The sequence below is a fragment of the Pelodiscus sinensis genome, chromosome 16 (genome assembly GCF_052426305.1).
Source record: "Pelodiscus sinensis isolate ZL-2025 chromosome 16, ASM5242630v1, whole genome shotgun sequence".
NCBI classification, from domain to species: domain Eukaryota; kingdom Metazoa; phylum Chordata; order Testudines; family Trionychidae; genus Pelodiscus; species Pelodiscus sinensis.
Genome location: NC_143067.1, coordinates 18,792,537 through 18,815,113, shown reverse-complemented (window position 1 = coordinate 18,815,113; position 22,577 = coordinate 18,792,537). Strand labels below are relative to the sequence as shown.

The following is a 22,577-nucleotide window of genomic DNA, read 5'->3' as shown; positions in this document are numbered from 1 at the left end:
AAACAGGGAAACTGCATGTGGAGGGAGAGCTAGTCCCACGTGAGTTCAGGGGAATGGACAAATTGCAGTTCCATGCACCACGGACCATGTCTGACCACAGCGCAGCTGTTCAGGGAGAAAAAGGGGCTTTGCTACAAGAGGTTACAGCAGACAATGGGAAAGAATTGGTGAGAACACTGCTCCTAGCTGAGGAAATTTTAACCCCATCATCATAGCAGCTGTTCAAAGCTCTGGGGGTGGCAAACTGGATGAAATCCATGTCCTTTCACCTGGGCTCAAGTCCAGCCTCATAATAGCTCTTGTGTCAAGTCCAAAAAAAAAGAACACATGAGAGGGGGAAAAAAGTGTAAAACAAACGATTGTCCGTATTTCCTTAGTTCGTCCTATGTGGGTGCGGATGAAGCAACCTGAGCTTCCAGGGGCCCCATTATCTCAGGGTCCTACCTCATCCTGCAAATCCTGGCACTTAGTCAGGGATGCCAGATTCTGACTGGGAGCCGACAAAGATCTGGATTTGATAGTGGGGTTGGTGATACTATTTTCACTCGGAGCTCTTTTTTTGCGAGCTTTTCTCTGTGTTGTCTCCTTTCAGAATTCTCTTGGCCTTTGGTGAAGAAGACCAATTGGGAAACACCCTCCTCTCCCTCCCCATCTTAACACAACACCTAACGCCCCCCCCCCCCCCCCATTATAGGCAAGTCAACAGTATTGCCTCCTTTAGGGAAACTCTCTCCCTTAGCTGTTGGAAGGAACTCCCTTCCTCCCACAGTTCCAGCCCTGCTGCTATGACTTTTCAGCAGTGTGTGCTGACCAGAGCAGAAACCAGCCTGCAAGTACCTCTGAGCTGAGATCCAAGGTGAGTGTTAGAGAACCTCAGTCCCTTCAGGGGCTTTTGAACTCTTGGGCTCCCTACTGGGCATCCGGCCTTGGCACAACAATGGGGAAGCTTGCTGGTGGCTTTGATGTTTACTCCCCCCGCCCAGGAGATCTGCAATGGTAATTATTGAACTCCCACTGATGCTTCAGGCTGGGCTGGGTGTGTATCACAGAGGGAACAGTCCGGGTTTCTCTTGGTCTCTGCACTTAAAATCTGGAGTCACTTTTACTCTGCTGCTGCAGAAAACTAGGATTTCTAAGGGGGCAGGAGCTGGAGAAGGGGGATTTCTCCATTTCATTTCTGTCTCCAGGTTGTATCCAACTGATTTGAACTTGTTGAGCCATTTGACCATTATAGCTCCAAGGAGATTGTGAAGCCAACCCGTATTACAAGGGGAATGCTGTGTAAGCCACTTTAAACAGCTCTGCAGGAAACTTTCATTAGTTGGAATGGTTTCTGTTATTGCTTCTTCCTGGTATTGTTTTGGGGGTGGGGAGGAGAGAAAACGGGAGGGGAGACCATATCACATACTCCCTGTGTTTATGTGAGAATGAGAACAGGCAGTCACACCCACAGTTTCCTGCAGGGAGAAAGTGGCTCTTCAGTCAAGTGCTTACAGAATTTCCAAAGAGCCTCATAAAAAGTACAGTATTTATGGGGTGCTGAGACGTGTCCCTATGGCTGAGCATGTCAAGAAGAGGACATCTGAAGCACCAAGCAGGGAGGGTTTATTAGGGATGCCTAGGTCAGAAGTTAACCACAGGAAGATGAAAAGAGGGATGGGAAGGGTAAAACAGTCATTCGGTGCAGTGAGGGTTTTGCAGTGCGTGTGTTGGGGCACAGTCTGAAGGGGAGAGATGGAGGGGAGTGGTGCAAAATGTAAATTCTTTAGGCACATGTAAACATACACGTGCACAAAAACACCCACACTTTATCTACCTGACAGTATGTCTAGACAGATAATAAGAAAGCAGTATAGAAGGGGAGCTTAGTAATAGCTTGAGAAGTTATTTCCAACTTTACTGACTGTCTGCTGTTGAGTGACTGTACAACACCGGGAAGCTTCCCCACTGCACTCCGAACTCCATGCTGGTGAATATTCTCTTGTCCTAAAGTGGTGCAAGCTGTTACTGTTTGCTTTTAATGGCTGCTGTACTCCACCCCAGAGGTGGCTGTACTTCAGGAACAGAGGAAATGATGCCTGAATACAGCGTACAGAGATGATAATGCCTGCTAAACTCTCTGGGATGAATAGCGCACTATTACATTCAGCACTAACACATTTTTAAAGAGCATTTAATTAAAACATGTTAGCTAACACTTTTGTTAGTCTGCAGACAAAGCATCGGTGTATTTCCAGTTAGGACTGGCTTTCCAAATCCTTAGGCCATGATCACACTAGGAATAAAGGTATATTTTAACCATATGTTGGCTAACACTTGTTAACTAACACACACTGAAATCCTAGTGAAGACAAAGCAAGTTGTAATTTTAACATGAGTTAGTTAAAACCCCTTGACCAGCTAACCAGTTAAATCTGCACTTTGCCTTGGTTGTAGCAAGAGTTAAATGTGTTAGCACGCACATTTTTCCTTGAGGAGGTGAGGCCATAGAGAACAGCAGCTTTCATGGAATTTCCACTAGGGCCAGATATGCTACAGTGCAGCAAAAGAAACTTAACCTCTGTGGGCTTCCAGCAAAATGTGGCAGGTTAAAGGGAAGTTTCTGAGCACTTCTCCAAGCTTCAGCTTTCTTGAGGCCAACCTATCCCTAATTGAGAGGTGCCGGGAGGATCCTGAGAATGCCTCCATCACAATAGCACCTTCTTCCAGATTCTCTTCCCATTCTCTGTCACCTGAGCTGCTTGAAAGCAAAGCAAGAGAAAACTCCACATTAGACACCAGACCCTGAGAGTTCCATCTGCAGTCATGCTGCTCAATCAGATGTTGCTTCAGTCCCCGACACTCAATATCGAGGCTTGTTCCACCCTTCAGTGAGGCTTCGTGGCCTCCCTCTGGACCTCAGAGAGAGAAACCATTTTACTCTTCCTGTTGGGTGCAGCTAACTCTGCCCGACCATCTCATCAGAAGTGCAAGGGTGAGGCAGGAAGTGTAAAAGTAGAGCCCTGATATGCGAGGGCCCTGGGCTGGGACCTAGTGGACTAGGGGGGCCTGGCTCCCCGTCACTGTTGCTGCTCCACACCAGGAATTGGCTGAAAAATCACCTAGGCCAGAAGGCCTGTATCTGCTTGTTGGTGCTTTTTCCAGTAAGGAGACTGAGGACTCTTGCTTGCTGTGTCCTGCCCAGAAGGCTGGAGCCACAAATTATTGTTGCTTGCCTAACCATGAGGCTATAGGTCAAATACTGTGCAATTACTCAGGACATCTACTATCATGCTCCCCCCCACTTTATGAAAATTGGCTTATATTAATATGCATAACGCAAAGATGCTTTATGCGACATACCATTTTTAAAGTTGCAACCTGCTGAATGTGTACATTCTATTCCTGTGCAGGTATCATTCTTGTATGTAAGGTTAGAAATATGAAGTGTGAATCTGTTTATAAATTTAGGCATGCTAATAGGGGGCATTAGTGATACTCCAGAAACTTAATGGCTTGGTGCTCAAGATAACAATCTGTAAATTAGAATAATTAGAATTAGAACAACTGTTAGGGTAAGAATTTGCATGTAACAAGTTTCTTAGTGTATTACAATTAGCTGACATTTTTTTTTTATTTTGGCTTAGTAATTTACTTTGATCTGTCTGTTTTCAATTGCAATCACTTCAATCCTTTTTTAAATACTTAATAAAACATTTTTGTTTATTATCAAGCCAAGTGTAAATAATTGTTACCTGTGGCAGAGCAACCACTGTGCATATCTCTCTTTTACTGATAAAAGGGGCTGATCTTATGAGCTTTCTCCATGTAAAACTTTTATACAGAGTAAATGGATTTATTTGAGAGTTTGGTCTCTGTGTACCTGGGTGCTGTCAACAACTCTATAGTTGAGCCCTCCCAGAGCTGAGCTGGTTCAGCATCTGTGTTGCTCTCCTGGGGGAAGGAGGCTATTACCCCAAATCTGTACCTTGGTGGGGGGAAACCAGAGATTCTGGATCAGTGGGACAAGGTGAGGGTATATTGGTAGGGTCAGTGGCATGATCAGCACCCCAGGTGATGGTCCTAAGGAGACCCTGTGATCCAACCCATCACTCTTATACCCTAAACATTTCGTTTTTACTCCAACCAGAGACTGGGGTTACGAGACGATGGGGCATGTGCTCGGTCTTCTGTTGAAGATTCCAAGTATGGGGCAGGCAGGTCCATGATCACAAATCAGGCCAGGGTGACAATATCTGGCCTCCTTCTGGACCTGACCATTATACACCCCAAAGGTCCAGATTGAATGTATGCATTGAGACAAATGAATCTGGAATTTGATAAAGGCTAGAATCTGGCCTTTTCTATGCATCCAATAAAAGATCCACTCCTAGGAAGAAGAAAAAATAATCCTTTTCTTTTAGCAGTTTTTCTGATCCCACTTAACCAAAATCTACTGTTTCCTTGGCAACGGCAACCTCAAAATAAACAGACGCCTATTAGGCTGTGTCCAGTAGTCCATTCAGTTTAACCATCTGCCCAGAAGAAAATCTGATGTGATTTAATGTGATTTACTGAAATCCTGCTGCAGTGCTGACTGACTCCTGGCAGCTCTGCAATGCAGATCAAACAAGTCACTTGCTCCTCTTGACTAGCTCTCGTGTCTCTCAGGTGATTGTCTCGCATTTATTTTTAAGCTCTGTCATCTTGATGCATGGTGTGTGCATGTCTGTGTGTTTCTGCCTATCAGGTAACAAGGCCCCAGGCTGAAGGAGTTAATATAACACAGCAGCCTCCAGTTCATGCAGCGATTTCTGGATTCCCCGCTAGCACCCGCTATGGAATGATTTAAACACCCTGATGTGCATGTTGTCCCCTCCCCACAGACGGAGCTGCAGGAGCCAGGGAACAGGAGAATCCACAGCAGACAGGGAGAACTGCAGCAGAGAGAAACTGCACAGGCGTCAAGTGGAGGAAAAGCCTGCAGCCGTGTTGCTGAATCTCCTTCTGTCCAGTGCAACAGCAGAGGGTTTTTCTGCCCAACAGAACACAAGTCCAGCTCTCAGGAGTACGGAGCTGCAGGTAAGCTACCACCCTCCCCTGTGCGAATCCTAGACCAGGCGGCAGGCAGAGGGTGCAAAGGGAGTGAAGTGTGTGAAGGGGAGGCAGAGGGGCGAGGGGAAAAAAGGAGGAAAGTTGCAGTAGATGATGCTGTGATTCCTGTCAGTGCTGCAGGCTTGCAGGAATAATGAACATCTGCAAATCTCCAATGCTACAGCTCAGTGTATAGAATGGCACAGACCGAGCACACACCCTCCACTCCTCTCCTCCCCCCCACATCCTCCTTTTCATACCTGACATTTTTATAGCACATTCCATCGCAATGTCTGAATATAGCTGGGAAACCGGCAGCCACCCCTGGAGGGAGGGAGCAGACGGCACAGGCACGTTGTACAACACTAGGGCTGCAGGCACTCTGGCTGAGCAGAGCAGGGTAAGCTGCCACAGTTCTTACAAAAAGCATCCTGGGACCTTTAAAAGCCGCTCAGAAGAGCCAGGACCATGATCTCATCTGAGTGCCACACAACTAGTAAATGGCACAGAAGACAATGTATCCAGCCCAGGAAGAGAGAAATCAATCTGGTCGGTAATACAAGTAGTTACTGTGAGTCAGCATGTTTCAGCACTGATGCTTATACCATGAAGTCCTCCACTCCAGTAACAAGGACCAGGTTGAAGTGTCAGAGTGGGATTTCCAAAAGCCCTTTTGTAAGTTACGCTAACTAGCACTTGTGCTCTTTACTCACACGAGCACTTTTTGAAAACCACAGCTAAGTCTGTAATGGGCTGGAGCCACCTGCCCCAGGTCAGCAAAATGCTTCCTGGAGCTCTCATAAGAACAAGGGTGCAAACTCTTTACATCTCCTTTATACAGGGGCAGCATGGGCTTCCCTTATGGCTAGTGTGATTAATGATTCTGCCAGGGGCACCGTTTCAGATGGGGGAAGGTAAACTTTAAGCATGATTCCAGGAGCTACTTAGGGTATTCTAGGGTTGTTGTGGTTGTTGTTTGGCAAATAATAAATTAGAAATTAACTTACAGGAGCACTGTATCTAATTTCGATATAATGAAAGAAAATATACATAAAAACCAATTATATATAGTAGCCCAATGTCTGTGAATCTGTAATGCTGAAACGCTGGCTGTTCCCTCTGGGCGGCGCTGTTGCCTTTCGCCGTGGTGCTCAGCTGACTTCTGTGTCACTCAGCTGGGCTGCCGCACAGGAGCAAGCGGTGCAAGCGGCCATTTGGGGTCTACACTCCCCATGCAGCACCGGGGTACTGCATGGAGATCATGGGGTCCAAACGGCCGCTTCTGCTGCTTGCTCCCATGCGGTGGCCCAGCTGAGTGGCGCAGAAGTCAACTGAGTGCCATGGCGGGAGGCAACAGCGCCGCCCAGAGGGAACAGCCAGGGGGCTGGGCCTGGATAAGCGTGCATCTCTGACGTCAGGAAAGGGCACCGGATTCAAAAGAAGGAAAGTGGAGCAGACACAGAGGACGCGGAGGAGACAGAGAGGAGAACATAGGAGGTGGAGAGGAGGCGGAGGACAGCGAGAGAGAGAGTGAGAGAGATGCAGCAGGAGGAGGAGAAGAGATGGGAGGGGGAGAAAAGAAAGAGAGAGAAGGAGAGAGAGGCAGGAGGCAGACGAAAGCTGAGAGAGAGAGAGGGCGAGGCAGTAGGAGAAGAGAGGCGAAGGGGGGCAGGGCGGGGGTGCATCCCCGACAGAGACAGAGGAGAGCAGAGAGAGAGTGAGAGGCAGGAGGGGGAAAAGAGAAAGAGAGAGATGGAGTGGAGAGAGATTGAGAGGCAGAAGGAGGAGGAGAAGAGAAAGGGAGAGTGAGAGGCAGGAGGGGCAGAAGTGAAAGAGAGAGATGGAGAGAGAGGCAGAAGGCGGAGGAGAGCTGAGAGAGACAGGAGGAGACAGTAGGAGGAGATGAGAGAGAAAGAGAGAGACCGGAGGCTCAGGAGAGAAGACTGATGTGGAGGAGAGACCTGAAAATCCCATCTTATGACAGGTTAATTGGCTAATATTTTAAGATTACTTGTAAGTGCAGAATAGAAAACCACGCCTGAAAAGTGGAATTCTTCTAAACTCCAGCAATGCATGTGTAACTGAGGGATTGTTTCAATTCAAGAACTGGCCTTGCAAGATAATAAATTTCCCACTGAAGTGAAGAGAGCACCTTGAAGGCCTGCTGACAGGGTGGGGGCAAAGAGGACAGCTGCCCTGGGGCTCTTTAAATCATTGCTAGAGCACTGGAGCCACTGCAGTAGCAGCAGTGGCCAGAACCCAGGGTCTTTTAAATTGCTGTTGGAGCTCCGAGGGGCACTTGCCAGGTGACACTGAATGGCTGTCTGCAGGAATCTAGTCCCAGCCCTGCCCCTTCCACCTGAGTCCTTGCCCTTTCTGGGGACAGAGCCAGCCCTCCCATCTTGCCCAGTCTGTCAACCACCCTGGCACCGTGAGGTGGTGGGTTATGGAGTCTGTGGGACTAAGCTGAGAAAAATCAGCAAGATGAACGTGACTGGTCAAATGTCATACTTTACATATGTGTATAATGACTGTCAGATTTCTACTGCACTAATAGCCCTATGTCACTTAAAAACTAGCCTCAAAGTAGCCCATTTATTAAAACAGAGGGTTTTTTTTTTAAACTTATTAGGCTATACCTTTAAAAAGAATAACTAGCTAGAGTATAATTAAATGATGGATGTTACTAGCATGGATATATAATGCACATTTTGGCAGTCAAATCTTAAAAACTGTCCAGATTGGCTTAGATTTATGTTCACAAAAGGGTTTATACAAATAGTTGGTAAATACAAAGGATTAAGTTCGACTTGATGCTACTAAAGCTTGTGAGTCTCTGTCACACCCAAAGAATTAGAACAACAGGAGATAAGAATAATTACCGTCTGGAAGAGAAGGAGATACAGCAGACTGCTGCAAAATGGCTGCCTGAGGGCAGCAGTTGAGGGCAAACAGGTCCTCCAAAGGCATTCTGGGAAACAGGCCAGAGGAAAAGGCAACCCCACTCTGGGGAGATTTGGTGAAATTCAGGCATTCACAGAGTAATCAGCGTTTCTGGGTCACAGCCTATGGACCTGACCCAAAGCCCATTGCAGGCGAAAGAAAGACTCCCACACATGAAACAAAAGACAGGACTATGCAGCACTTTAAAGTCTTTTGTTTCAGCAAGACCAGACTAACACGGCTACATCTCTATTACTATCCCACACATGAGTGGGCCTAAATGGTAGAATGAATGGCCTCAAAGGGGTACTGCCATTCACTACAAAATTAGAAAGTTCGAAAAAAAAAAGGGAAAGGTTTTATGTAACTTAAACAATATTGTTGGTGGCAGCAGCTTATGTTTGTTTCTTTGCTGCCGGGAAAGATTACAGAGGGTCTATTCTGCAGCGCAACTCTTGCAGCCTGAAACTTCCAGAGTTGGGCTGGCTGTGAGGATAATTATTCCCTGAATGTGATCCTGTCCTGGCTGAGCAGCCCCATGTCTACTGGTGTCACAACGGCCTTGCTCCTGCCTTTTTAATATATTGATTTGTGAAGCTGAGGGGCAGATCATGATGGAATGTGCAGCAAACATCTTCAGATCCTCCTGCTGCCACTCGGTATGTTCAAGGAATGAAAAACTACGACAGAGGCTCCCAGCCCTGTTATCAGCTCTGCCAGATATACCAGATACATTCTTATTTGTTAAGCAAATAGGCCAGTTGGCAGGGGGGAGAGGAGCAGGTTCCCAAGTCCTACCAGGTGGTACAAGTCTTGTGGGAGAGGAAGGCCAGGAGCCCCCCAAAATGGCACCCTTACATTTTGCCCCCCATCCATTCTTTCCTGAACAGATGTTGCCCTCGGGCATGATATCAGGCAGTAGGGTTGCCAGGTGTCCGGTTTTGAACCGAACAATCCAGTATTTGAGCTTTCTGTTTGGGAAACAACTTGAGAAAATATAAATGTCCAGTATTTTCTAAATCAGATGTAATGTACATTGTGATGTAATGTCAGGTGTGTCCGGTATTTTTGTTGAAACCATCTTCAGCCCCATCAGGCAGCGGTCATATACTCCAGAGCATGCAGAAGCCGAACCTGTGGACAACTTCTGCGAAGTGGGCTGAAGGAGACTGAGTTGTGCACCTGTGCTGGACCAGCCACAATAAATAGCATTAATTAATGTTTAATAGTTAACACTGAGAAGGATTTTCTAATGTTAGGTCCTGAATTCCGGGAGGGAGGCAGAAGGATGAGGGCAAGAGTCTGGAGTGGGAACAGAGAGGCTGGCTCATGGAATATGAGGCAGAGAGAGAACAAGAGACAGCCACGGGTGGAGTCACAGCACAACACAGAGGAGATCACAGGGCTGGACAAAGGAGAACAGTAGAAATGGGACAGTGAAAGGCCGAGCAGGGAGAAGATTCTACTCCTCCAAGGCAGAGAAGGGGAAATGAGAAGCAAGAGAAAGAAAACAGTGGAGTGAAGTGAGAGGAAAATAAAGTGGAGATGATGGACAGAATGTGTTGGGGCTAGCAGGGGGAAGAAAGGAAAAGGGAGAGAGGTTAGTTTATGGTGAGTAAGTTTGACATAGTTTCTCTCTGTACTTCCCTGGCAGTCACTCTGTCTCTGCATGTTGTGGGATGAGATGGGTTGGTTATTTGGCACATAGAGGTTGTTAATTAATATTGCAGGCTCTTTTGGATTCAGCAGCTAAATGAATAGGAGAAAAGTCTAAGAAAATAACAAACTTCACCATTCCCAGCATTATCCACATGCACACCAGCCCAACATGCGACTGATGATGGCAAAAAGATGTCTTTCTCTTCCATTCTTTTGTTGCAAAAATCAGGGCAACAGGGCCTGCTAAAAGTGATCTCCTTGGCCCTTCTCAAATGCCTCAGGCCAAGCCCGTCCAGCCCACAGCAGAGCAATGAGACAAAGCAAAAAAAAAAAAAAAAAAAAAAAAAGGTTTCACCAATACTGCTCAAGCAAAGCAACTTGGGTAGCCTTGAAGCCTCATGATTCTTGGAAGGGCCACATGTATGGAGTACCCAGAATCTACAGAAATGTCTGTGCACACAAAGATGTAAAGTTTAATTGGTTTCAAAGGACAAGACGCCACTTGGTGATAAGGCAGCACAATACTTAACTGATTTCCCTTAATTACTGAGTTAGTTTCCTTCCTCCAGCCACAGATATATGATTCAGCCGTTCAGGATACTGACTGAATACGTGGCATGGATTAAACCTAAATCGACTTGGATGCAACAAACTCTCTGGCCAAACCTATCACTTTGGAGCCTCCTGGAGAGTCTTTTTTCTCCCCAGCCCCACCTCTGCCCATGGGATAGATTCCCTCTCCCATCCTCCGTAAATGGACTCAGGCCTGCCTCCCACTCCTGATCCCTTGCTCTTCCTCCCAAATGAAGGCGTTCAGCAAACAGCTGGCTGCAGCTTCTTCCATTTCTGTATTAGTAAAGCTACAATTTAGTCATGGGTTTTTTTAGTAAAAAGTCATGGACAGGTCACATGCAATAAACAAAAATTCGCAGGCTATGACCAGTCTGTGATTTGTACTATAAATACCTGTGACTAAATCTTGGGGCAGCCTCTACTGAGGAGTCCAGGACCTGTGGCATCAGCTTCTAAGGGTCACTGAGGCATGGCTCTGGGGCCTGCAACACCAGCTGCTGCTCAGATGATCTCTGAGGTGAGCTGCCTGGGGCTGCTTGTGAAGTGGCCGGTGTGTGCAACTAGCACCAAAGCTGCTCCAGCAGCAGCTAACATGGTTGTCCCTTGAGTCAGCTGCTTGGACCACCCTGGGGTCAGCCAGCAGCGTTTGCTGCTGCAGAAGTCCTAGAGCAGTGGTCTCCAACCTTTTTACACCCAAGATCACTTTTTAAATGACAGGCCAAGCCAAGATCTACCGCCCTGCCCCTTCCTTGAAGTCCCGCCCTCTCTATTCTCCTCCTCTCCATCACTTGCTATCCCCAATCCTTATACTGCTGCTTTAAAAAAAAAAAATCTGTAGGAAGAGGTTTTTCCAACATTTGGTCTGTCTAGACTGGACCAAATGTCAGAAAAAAACCCCTTCTTTTGGAAGCCACCTTATTCCTTGTGGAAAGAGGAATATAGGGGTGACCAAAAGAGCCTGTTTGCTCTTCCACTAAAAAAGTGGAAGAACAAACGCAACCCTGGATGCAGAAGAGTTTTTCTGGGATATCTCCAGAATCCTGAAAAACTCCTGCAGACTAGCTGGACCCTTGCTATGTTGAGACAGGATGTGTAGTCTCTGGGGTGGGAATGAGGGATTTGGGTGTGGGAAGGGGTGAGAGGTGCAAGCTCTGGGAGGAAATCTGGATGCAGGAGGAGGTGGAGAAGGGGACACTGGCTCGGGGAGGGGGCTCCAGGCTGGACAGTGTTGAGATACTAACACTAACAGCAAGCTTCCCGGGCTGAGTGCAGGGCAGCCGGGCGGGAGTGAAGAGAAGCGGCTTCCTGGCCAGCTGGCCATGGTGCTCAGCCAGGGTACACCAAGCTCCAAGTGGGCTGGTGCAGAGGAGAAGCTGGCTGGCCAGCTGGCTGTGGCCTTCAGCCCAGAGGAGGCTGAACCACACTCCAGCTGATTGGGCGGCTTCCCCTCTGCGCCTGCTCATGTGGAGTTTGGTGCACCCTGGCTGAGCACCATGGCCAGCTGGCTGGGAAGTTGCTTCTCTTTGCTCCCGCCTGGCTGCCCTGCACTCAGCCCGGGAAGCTTGCTCCAGCACAGCTGGAGATAGACGCAGCCTCCCTGGGCTGAGCGCAGGGCAGCCGGGCTGGAGAGAAGAGAAGTGGCTGCCCAGCCAGCTGGCCATGGCACTTAGCCAGGGTGTACCAAACTCCACATGGGAAGGCGCAGAGGAGAAGCTGCCAATCAGCTGGAGCGTGGGGCAGCCTCTTTCAGCTGAAAGCCACAGTCAGCTGGCTGGGGTGTTTCAGCCCTCCCGTCCTCCCAGCTCCCACCATTCCTCGCAGCTACTCACCTGTGGTGTTGCTTGATGAGTAGCTGCTCCTCAAATGAGGAAATCTAATGTAAATGTACTGCGCAGGCACGCAGTTCAGAGAGGGCTCAAGAGCTACTCTTAGAGCCCCTGAGATCTACCGGTAGCTCGCGATCTACTGGTTGGTGACCACAGTCCTAGAGGATGCAGAAAGGGAGCCGTGCACACCAGGTGGGAATGCTCCTGTCACTCTGCCACTGGCCTCACTGGTGAGGAAGACTGCCTCTCATGTACTCAAGTACTGAAATGCCTGCCCTGAACTGGGCCTAACACAGGATGTGCAGCTCACAAGCTGGACGGACATGAAAGACAGGGTGTTTTCAAAGCCAATATAATGTACAATCAAGATGGCTGAATGAACATCCTCATGGGTCCTGCAGGGCTTAGCTGTCCTCATTATACAGCATATTCTGTCCTTTAGGTGAACTTTTAACAGTGGTTTTAATGGTCTTTCCAGATCTTTATCCAGTGGCCCCTACCATATCTGCATCAAGGGTGCAACAAGCTGCTCTGGAGCGGGGGAAGGGGCATGCAAGATATTACTTTGGGCCTGTCTCTCCTCTCACTGCTCAGCTGTTGAGCATTACTGCTTAGCTAATGTTAATTATTGTACCCCAGCTTCTCAGTGTGCTGAAGAATGATTAAATAAGTTTGCACAAATTTAATTGCGCCTAGTATTTTGCAAGGATGAAAGTAACTTAAGTTTCTTACAGGTACTGTCGTATTGCACCCCCTTGTGGGGGCACCCAGGGCAGAGGTTTGGGGAGGGATGTGATATGACAGTACATGTAATAAATGTAAATGTAGGATGGAGCATGCGGGGCTCAGGGCAGAGGATAAGAGTGTGAGGGTGAGGGCTTAGGGCAGGGGGACTTGAGAGGTTCAGGAATCAGAGAAGGGAGGTTGGGGGGGTCAGGAATAAGGGCAGGGGTTGGGGTTAGGAGAATCAGGGTAGGGGAGATGTGAGGGGAAGCAGGAATCGGGGCAGGCACTTGGGGTGGGAGGGTCAGGACAGGTGGCTAAAGGGTGTAGGGGTGAGTGTGGGAGTGGGGGGGAAGGCACCATTTTGGGAGGGTAGAGCAGGGGGTGGGTTGGAGTTCTGCCCATCCTGCAGCCAGCTGGGTCACTTTTCCCCTGCCAATCAGGGAGCGAGGGGAAGTGTAAAGCTTTTGTGAAGTCTCCTCTGCCCCTCCCCTGGGCAGCCAGGAGTGAGAAGAAGGCACACACACTGTGCACTTTCCTCTTGCTCCCTGACAGTCGGGGGAAAGAGCAGCAGAGTTCCAGCTACACACAGCTGCAGCCCCCTCCCTCCCCTAAAGGGTTCAGGGTTATGATGTCCTGAGGTTGAGGCAGCCCCGACCAGGGGGACGCACATCCCCAGCCTTAGGGTTGCCAGATGGTTTTACCAAAAATACTGAACAGCCCTCCCCCCCCCCAAAAAAAAGAAACACTGGGGAAAAAATTCTGTTGAGAAAAAAAAACGGGGGAGACCAAAGTTGTTGAGGGAAAAAAACCCAGCGTGGCCCCTTTAAGAAACACTTTTGAGGCTTTCTGGTCCTAAAAGACTGCCGGCAGCCATCCGCCATCTTATCTCCCTGCTCCAGGCCAGACAGCTCCCCTGTAGAATCAGGTAAGCACCCGGTATTTTCGCCTCTTGGCTGGGAAAACCTCAGAAAATACAGGACATTTTAGGTGTCCGGTATTTTCTGAATTTTTTTTTTTTTACTGGACAGGAGGCGAAAATACCGGACTGTCTGGGTCAGTACTGGACACCTGGCAACCCTACCCAGCCAGCCCCTTTCACCGACTTGACTGCTTGCTTCTGAACAAAGCATCCTGCAGGAGAGCCCCAGGAGCCTGGCTGGAAGCAGCTGCAGTTGCAGCTGAGCACCCCAGCCTGCCGCTTCCTGGCTTTTCTGGATTGGGCCCCCCTGTGGCCGGGGGTGCATGTCCTGCACGCCCCCTAGTTGTGCCCCTGAGCTGCATGCCTATGAAATTGCAGCCACTTATATTGCAGGGATGCAAACCCCCTGATATGCTGCCGTTACTCGTTGATATTTTGTATTGATGATCTCACTCCCGTGGTGGGAAGCTTGTGTCCCTAGACCAGTGGTCACCAACTAATAGATCTTGGAGCCTCTGACAGGTGATCCTGACTAGTTTGGCCAAGAGGCTATCAAGTGCGGGTACTTCAACTGCCCCTCCCCCCACAGCTGTGCCTCTCCCGTCCTTTGTCTTGGAGCTGGCCTCTCAGGAGCTTCCTGATTTCTGGTCAGGGCAGGGCAGGGAGAAGAGAGGTGCTGATGTGAAGGTGCCCCCATCTTCCACTTTGTATCCTATCTGCACACAGCTTTTGAGAGCGGTGTAGGGCCAGGACATGGGTCAACCTACCTTAGCCTCACTGTACCACCACCCAGGAGCTACCTAAGGTAAGCAGTGCCTAGCTGGAGCCCACCACCTTACCCCAGTCATGAACCCCTTCATGCACCCCAAGCCCCTGCCCTAGCCCTGAGCACCCGTCTCACACTCCAAATCCATTAACCCTGCGTTTCTCAAACGGTGGGTCCCAACCCCCCGGGGGGTCGCGAGCAACTTAGAGGGGGGTCACGGTATCACAAAGTTTGAGAACCCCTGCATTAACCCAAAATCAGATGAAAGTGAGTGAGAATGGGGGAGGGAGAGTGGGAGGAAGGAGTGAACAGGGGTGGGGCCTTGGAGAAGGGGCATGAAGGAGGCAGGGTAAAGGTACTTGGGTTTGAGGTAGATCTTGGATTGCATTTACATTTAAAAAGTGATTTCATGCTTAAAAAGGTTGGAGACCCCAGCCCTAGACTAACGAGAGAGCAAATCAGTCAGCATTGGGCCACTAGCCAGGGGCCACTGGGAAGAGCTGGGAGGGAGAACAAGAACTTGCCTCTAAAAGCAACTTTTCAAAGGGATTAGGTCAACCATTGCTAATATTCTTTGTCTGTATGAAGTAGTGTGGATTTAATGGAAACCTCCCGCATTCAGACTCAGGCTGCCTCTGTTTTGTTTATTTGAGTCTGACACTGAATGCTCTGGGGTAACATTGCCTTTCCGGGAATGCACATAGCACAGTCTGTGCTATCCTCCTGTCGCCAGCTTTGTGCTGAAATCCCATCGCTGGATTACCTTGGCCAGTGCCCTCATTCCGCCCACCCACACCAGCTTCCTTGTCGGTTCTGAGCATGAGTGAGGAGAGCTACCTGGGCAGTGTTATGTCCTGCTGTGCTGCAACAGACTCCTTCAGGCTGGATGCAGAACTCAGCAGAGTTCATGGTGGAGATGACTCATGTGGTGGTACTGGGCTACTGGATGGCCCAGGACAGCACAACTGGAGCATAGAGCTAGTCACCTTTATGGCAAGCGTTTCAGCACAGGAGTGACTCAAAATGGTTACTATTTGCTATTCATCATCAACCATTCTGTCAAGTCCATAGTGTACGTGCAGCCACCCCACAACATGTCCCTCGGCAGAAGGGTCAATGACCGAATCATGGTTATGGAGAGGAAATGATCTTCTCTGCTCTGCGGTGGGAGTGGGGGGTCCATCCAGGTTAGGGCCGTGGCATGGCCATAGGGCGCTGTTTGCAATGTTGCTTTCTGTGCTGTACATGTTCTGGGAAGACTTTAGATGCCAGGGCTGGCCAGTCACAGATGTTCATTTCACACCATGTTTGCTTTTCTCATATTTTTGTTTCCACTAACATCTGTGAATGGGTTCTAATGTTCATGAAAAAGGAGGATGGAAAGCAATGGCTGGTAGCCAAACTGAGTGCTGACAGGTGCTGTATAAACTCACACACAACATCTGTGAATACACCTCAATTCTGGCCTGCAGCACCTCAGGATAGTCCAGCCTGGAACGTCTCCGGGAAAAGGCAGTTGCCTCTTCTCACCCATGTTGGTGGTTTAAAACCTGCAGCAAAGGTAACTTTTCAAACTTGATACCTCAGATGCAATTTACATAGTAATGAGAGCTCTAAATAGGGCAAGTCTCAGAGGGGCAGCCGTGTTAGTCTGTATCTGCAAAAACAACAAAGAGTCCTGTAGTGCCTTAAAGACTAAGGGTACATCTACACAGCCCCCTAAACTGAAAATAAGATACGCAAGGGTTACCAGGATGCCGAAATAGTGCACCCGCTTTTTAGAAAAATATTTTGAAACAACGGGCGGATTGTGAAGATGCGGGATAGCTATTTCGGGATACCTCTGGTATTTCAAAATAGCCATGCCGTGTAGACGTATCCTAACAGATTTATTTGGGCATGAGCCTTTGTGGGTAAAAACCACTTCATTGTCAGAAAACGAAGTTGTTTTTATCCACAAAAGATTATGCCCAAATAAATCTGTTAAAGTACCTTATTGTTTTTGCTAAATAGGACAGTAATCAGAAGAACATGCTTGACTAAGGTAAGGTCACAAACTCTATAGTGACTTCAGTCATAAGAAATGTATTTGCCATTCTCTCCTCTTACACAAATGTATGTCACTTAGAATACTTTATACAGAATCGAAGCAGATTACAAACACTTATTCAGAAAGGTCTGGTTACTCTTTGGTACCCAATTCAGTGAAAATGAATTTATCATTCGACAGAACATTTTACACTCCTAGGCATGCAAATGTGAGGATTATATTAGCTGGATGGGAAACTTGAGACCTAGAAAGGTTATATGATGTGTCCAGTGTCACATAGTGAGGAAGTGGCAGACCTGGCAACAGACCTAGATTCTCCTCAATTCCAGCCTTCTGTTCTAATGATGAGACTAGAATGCTGCTGCAAGCTGATGAATGTTCCTCCCTGTAAAATGAGAGCATGGGCAATGTGTTTACTGTGGTGTACAAGCCATCATGACCCTGTTCTGCTAATGATCTGCGGTAGGAGAAAATATTGGAACCCGTGGCTTTAAATGTCGCGTCTGCTAAAGCCTGGAATGTATTTGTATTTAAATTAACTCCCCATGCTGAGTGGGAAATGTAGACGTGGAGAATTCCACTCCTCTGCCCTCTGGGTGAGTGGGCTCATTGTAAGAGGGAAATACAGTCCCTTCTAAAGAAAGTCTTTGGGTCACGGGTTTGACACACTTTGGGCTGAAGCCAGCTCTCACTGAACTCAGTGGGAATAGGACTGGGCACTTCTTTAGGGGCAGAATCCAACTAAACAACTTCCATCCCTTTCTCTGCATTACTTGCACAACAAACAATATGTGGGGGGAGGGACATGTAAAAGCATTATTAAAGAGATGCCACAGTCTTCAACTGCAAAACCAAATGAACCTATAAACAAACCTCTCCTTAAAGGAATAATTAAATAACTCAAAACTCATAACTTTTTAGCTAGGAAGCAATAACTGATGTTTAGATTAATATAATGATTATCAGCTGTATGCTGGCCCATTTCCAGTCTCATTCCCCTGCCGCATGGGCAATCTGTGCTTGCAGGCTGATGCAGGGGTTTCACTGTGTGCCATTTACAGTGGGAGGGAATCTTCTAGCAAACTATTCATGCCTCTGTCTTGCCATGAGATTTTTATGTTTAACTTGCATAGTAAAACTCATTGCAGAGCTGCACCCATCGTCCCCCTTGAGCTCTGGGTCCAGACTGGAAGGGATAGTTCTACTCCTTTGTGTGGCTTGAAAGTTCTCAGTGCATCCTCTCCTCTCCTCTCCCAAGTCATTTTTATTCTTTAGGATGCGTGTGCCTGAATTTGGCCAAACATCCGAGGACTCCCCACCCTAATACACGTGAAGATGCTTAATACTTAATAATAATAGTAATACACATGAATGGACTGGTTTGGATAAAATAAGACTCATTGCCCTAAAGGGAAGCCAGCACCCAGTCCCCAAAACACAAAGTGGGTTTATTTTTTGGAAGTTTGAAATATTTCCACTAAAATTTAGTAAACATTATTTTTCTTTTTCTTGAGGTTTCTGCACTTGTGGGTTTCTTCCACAACGTGTTTGAGAGACCGCAGAAGGTTCTTTTTTTAATGCTACTTCCAACCTGACTGGAAGCAGTGGAAATCTTGACACAGTCTATTCTGCTTCCTGTGACGTTCTCTCCACAGGGGTTAAATGAGCTTCGCCGACTAACACCTTGTCAAGATCTGACCCTCCAGTCATTTGGACAGTTGGGGATGCACAATCAGGTGCTTACTTACCCCGCACCAAACCACAGCAGCTCTGCCCCTCCCTGGGTTAGATGCTTTCCCATAGGATAACATAAATGTGCAAATTGGCCTGTCAGCTCTAGGGGTTCCCCGTGTGTGTACAGCACACAGCACAAAAAGACCCCTGCTGCAATATGAATAAGTTATTCAGTAGAGGTGAGTGGGTAATATAGCTGGAGCAGAGTTATACTCCATCCATTGGGGGGGGGGGGGGGAGGAGGTGATGAGGTAGCCTCTGAAGACAGGTGGTTGCCTATTCAGGGTGGGTAACTTCTTGTCCAGGTTCCACTGTACCCCAGCACTCTATCTACACATGCCACATCCAGTGAAACATTTAAATTACATGAAGAGAGCCAGCTTCAGAAGTCATATTTCTTGTATTTTGCATAATTCCTCTGAGAGCAGAAATCAGAATCCCTCCAGTTGAAAATTGGCAGTGTGAAGTTATTTAGTAGGAGTCCTTTGAGGGCTAAAATATATCACCAAAATTCAAAATTCAAAATTCAAAATACATTCAAAATTCGGGCCCTCATTCGGGAAGTCATGCTCCGCCCTGTGTCCTTGAAGCACAAGCTTCCTAAACACACACAGGGTGTTGATCCGACTGCAATCGTAGGGTGAAGGGGTATCTTTCGCACCACTCAAACCATTATCCCAGAGCTTAAAGATGAACTGAAAGCTTCTCTTTTAAAACTCAGTGAATTAAGTTCCCTTTTCATTAGCAGAATAGATGAGTGACATACAACTCATTTGCACAGTCCATTTTAAAACTTAAAAGTGTTGAGGCTCACATCCTCCCATGACCAAGCTGTAAGTTTATGGCATCATGTTTTCCAATAATAGCAGTCAATGTCATGAACACTTTGCACAACTCCTCACTCATTTTTAGATGTCAGCAATGACACCAACTGCTGCAGAACAAACCCAGAACTCTGACCTCAGGTCTTTTAGTTTCCCTTTGGCAATGGCACAAGCATGGCTCTCCACCTCGTACAAAAGCTACAGGAGAACTTTAGGCGTGAGATGCAAATTCAATGAAATCCCTAAATTTCAATACAGCTGCTGAAGTGTGAATGAAGCAAGAGGAGGAAGCAGTTTCTGTAAAACAAATTCATGGGAACATGTGCCTGTTCTAGGAGCTGATATTACAGTATAATTTCCATTTAGGCAGAACGAGACTATCACGAGAGAACTCTTTTCCCCTGAGTCTGGCACCACTAGAGCATGCTATCCATCTCCCATGCTTGTGGATGTTGGAAAAGCTTGTAGGAAAGCCTTCATACCAGATGTACTAACTGCCCAGAGACCTTCCAAATGAGACATGCATTTTAAGTCTTCACCACTTGTAGTAATTACAGGTCTTAGAGCACATTTCCTAAGAGTGGGGGTGTTCAGCGCAGTAGTACCGTGGTGAAATACCAAATTTAGATAATTACATACTAGCCTGTCAGTCTCAATTACTTCTGAACTGCTATGTGCTATTCAACCGCTGCATCCTCCCAGTGAAGCCAGTTACTTTGGGGGTCTTTGATGTTATTTTAATATTTTTCTTCTAATCACCATGCACAATACAGAATTCTACAGGAAATTAACATGAAAAAGAAAGAGATGCCTCTTTCTGGAGGGAGTGGAGGTTGCAAAGCAAGCAAAGCAGTGAGGAAGGGTCAAGATTAGAGAGGGGTCTGATCCAAACAGCAGGAGTGAAAGTTATTATTTTTTATTACGGTGGTATCTAGAGGCCACAATTGCACTTGGGACCCCATAGTGGTAGGCAGTGTACTAACACCTACAGAGAGAGTGTCATTGCCACAAAGAGCTAACAATTTAAAAGGACAAGACTGACAAATGAGAGAGGGAGAGCGAGAAAGGAAGTAGTGAAATGGGGAGCTATAGGCAGAGAGTTTAAATAAATGACTTGTCCAAGGTCACATAGGCAGTCTGGTAGAGCTGGAAATTGAGCCCCAATATCCTGGGTGCAGGCCAAAACGTCAAATGCAAGGTTATCCTTCTCATTTCACCTCTGGATCAGAACTTTGTCATTCAGGACACACTGCCGCCAGAAATAGGGTTACCAGGTGGCTTAAAAAGAAAACACTGGACACACTTGATCTCAGATGGGCGGGGGGAGCGGCCAGCGGGAAGCAGGGCTGGCTGGGGGAGGAGGCGTCGGGGGCAGAGGGGCTGGCTAGGGGAGATTGTGGTGGGGGAGAACTGGACAGCAAGAAGCAGGGCTGGCCAGGAGGGGGCCGGGGGGAGCGGAGCTGGCTGGGGGCAAGCAGGGGGAGAGAATCGGCCAGTGGGGAGTGGGACTGACCCGGGCGCATGCTGATCCTGGGGTGCTGCCCGCCCCCCGCACGGTCCTGGCAAAGCACGAGTGAGTCCAGCCCCGGGGATGTCCTCTAGCCCCAGCCCTATCCCCGCCCCCACCCTCACCCCTCGTGTAGTTGCGAACTGCCTGGCTGGTAGACACACTCACGCAGCATGAGCACGTCGGCCAGCCAAGCAGTTCGCAACTACGCACTGATACTCCTAATAATAATAAAACGTACCTAATTAGAAAATACCGGACATCTTATATGTCTGGTATTTTCTCAATTTGTTTTCCGGACAGAACCCTCAAATACCAGACTGTCCGGTTCAAAACTGGACACCTGGCAACCCTAGAGATAAGCCTAAGAACAGATGTATGATGGAGTCTGGGTGGGTTTGAGAGAGAGAGATTCAGAGCCCTGAGAGACCACTATTAAAGGGTGGCCAACTTTCTGTAGGCACAAAACCCAAATACCCTTCCCCAAGGCCCCTGCTCTGCACTCACTACATTTCCCCTCCCCCTCCTGCAGTGGCTCACTCTCCCTCTCCCCCACTCTCATTTTTACTGAGCTGAGGCAAAGGGTTTGTATGAGGGTGCTGGCTCAGGTAGTTGGGGTACAGGTTCTGGCTGGGCCTCTGGAATGGGGCTAGGGCTGAAGAATACAGGAAGGGGCTGCAGGTTAAGGCAGGGGATTGGGGTTCAGGCTCTGAGTGGGGGTGTGGGCTCAGAGTGAGGTATCTGGGATACAAGTGCAGGCTCCAGTTTTGTGGAAGAGCTCAGAGCTCAGGCCTGGGGTAGGAGGAAGTACAGAACAGATGGCTTTGGGTTTGGTGGGAGCTCAGGTTTAACTGTGTGAGTCCTGGTCAGCAGCACTAAGGCAGACTGCCTGATGCCTGCCTGTCCTGGGGCACTACACTGCACCCCAGAAGTGGCCAGCAGCTCTGACTTGTAGTCAGGGGGGAAGAAGGTCTCTGTGGCATGCTGCATGTACCACTCTCACCTGCAAATATAACTGCTACCGGGCAGATTTGAACCTGGGACTTCTAGAGCTTAGTAGAACAGCTGCTATTACTTGAGCTAAACCCCAGCTGGCACCTAGGTTAGGCTATAGAGCGCCCTTGTTCTTCTGTCTTGTTGTAAGTGGTCCAAGTGCCAATACCTGGGACAGTGAACCACACGAGGGCTGTGTCTCGACTGGCACGTTTTTCCGCAAAATCATCTGCTTTTGCGGAAAAACTTGCCAGCTGTCTACACTGGCCACTTGAATTTCCGCAAAAGCACTGACGATCTCATGTAAGATCGTCAGTGCTTTTCCGGAAATACTATGCTGCTCCCATTCGGGCAAAAGTCTTTTTCCAAAAGACTTTTGGGCAAAAGGGCCAAGTGTAGACAGCACAGTACTGTTTTCCGCAAAACGGCGATCGGGGCTTTTTTGCGGAAAACCGCATCTAGATTGGCCATGGACGCTTTTCCGCAAAAAGTGCTTTTGCGGAAAAGCATCCTACCAATCTAGACGTGCTTTTCCAAAAATGCTTTTAACGGAAAAGTTTTCCATTAAAAGTATTTTTGGAAAATCATGCCAGTGTAGACGTAGCCTTAGGGGTCCATTTAGACTATGTTCTTTTTTCAAAAGGAGATATGCAAATTTGGCACTAATTTGCAGATCTTCTTCCGATCACTTTTTTGAAAGAAGCCCCCTTTTTTGAAAGAACCCTGTACACCTCATTTTATAAAGAGGGGCTCTTTCAAAAAATCCCCATCTAAACTGCTTTCACTTTCGAAAGACCCACTTTTGAAAATGCGATTGGAGGAAGATATGCAAACTAGTGCTGAATTTGCATATCTCCTTTCAAAAGAAGAACATAGTTTTGGGGCACGTCTAGACTACTTTTTTTTTTCCGAAAAGAGATATGAAAATTTGGTGCTAATTTGCATATCTTCCTCCGATCGCATTTTCAAAAGCAGGTCTTTCAA

General features: G+C 47.8%; 1 protein-coding gene across 2 annotated transcripts in view; it reads left to right on the top strand.

Moving 5' to 3' along the window:
* The first annotated feature begins 713 nt into the window (after positions 1 to 713).
* The window catches only part of FGF1 (fibroblast growth factor 1), an 89,374-nt gene continuing 67,510 nt past the window's right edge, over positions 714 to 22,577 (top strand). The window contains exons 1-2 of one of the 2 annotated variants that reach the window (XM_006128539.5): positions 714 to 856; positions 4,866 to 5,061. The gene's annotated coding sequence lies outside the window, so the exon portion shown is untranslated. Of the gene's footprint in view, positions 857 to 4,523; positions 4,651 to 4,865; positions 5,062 to 22,577 lie in introns of those variants that run through there. The other variant, XM_006128540.5, reaches the window with a different exon arrangement.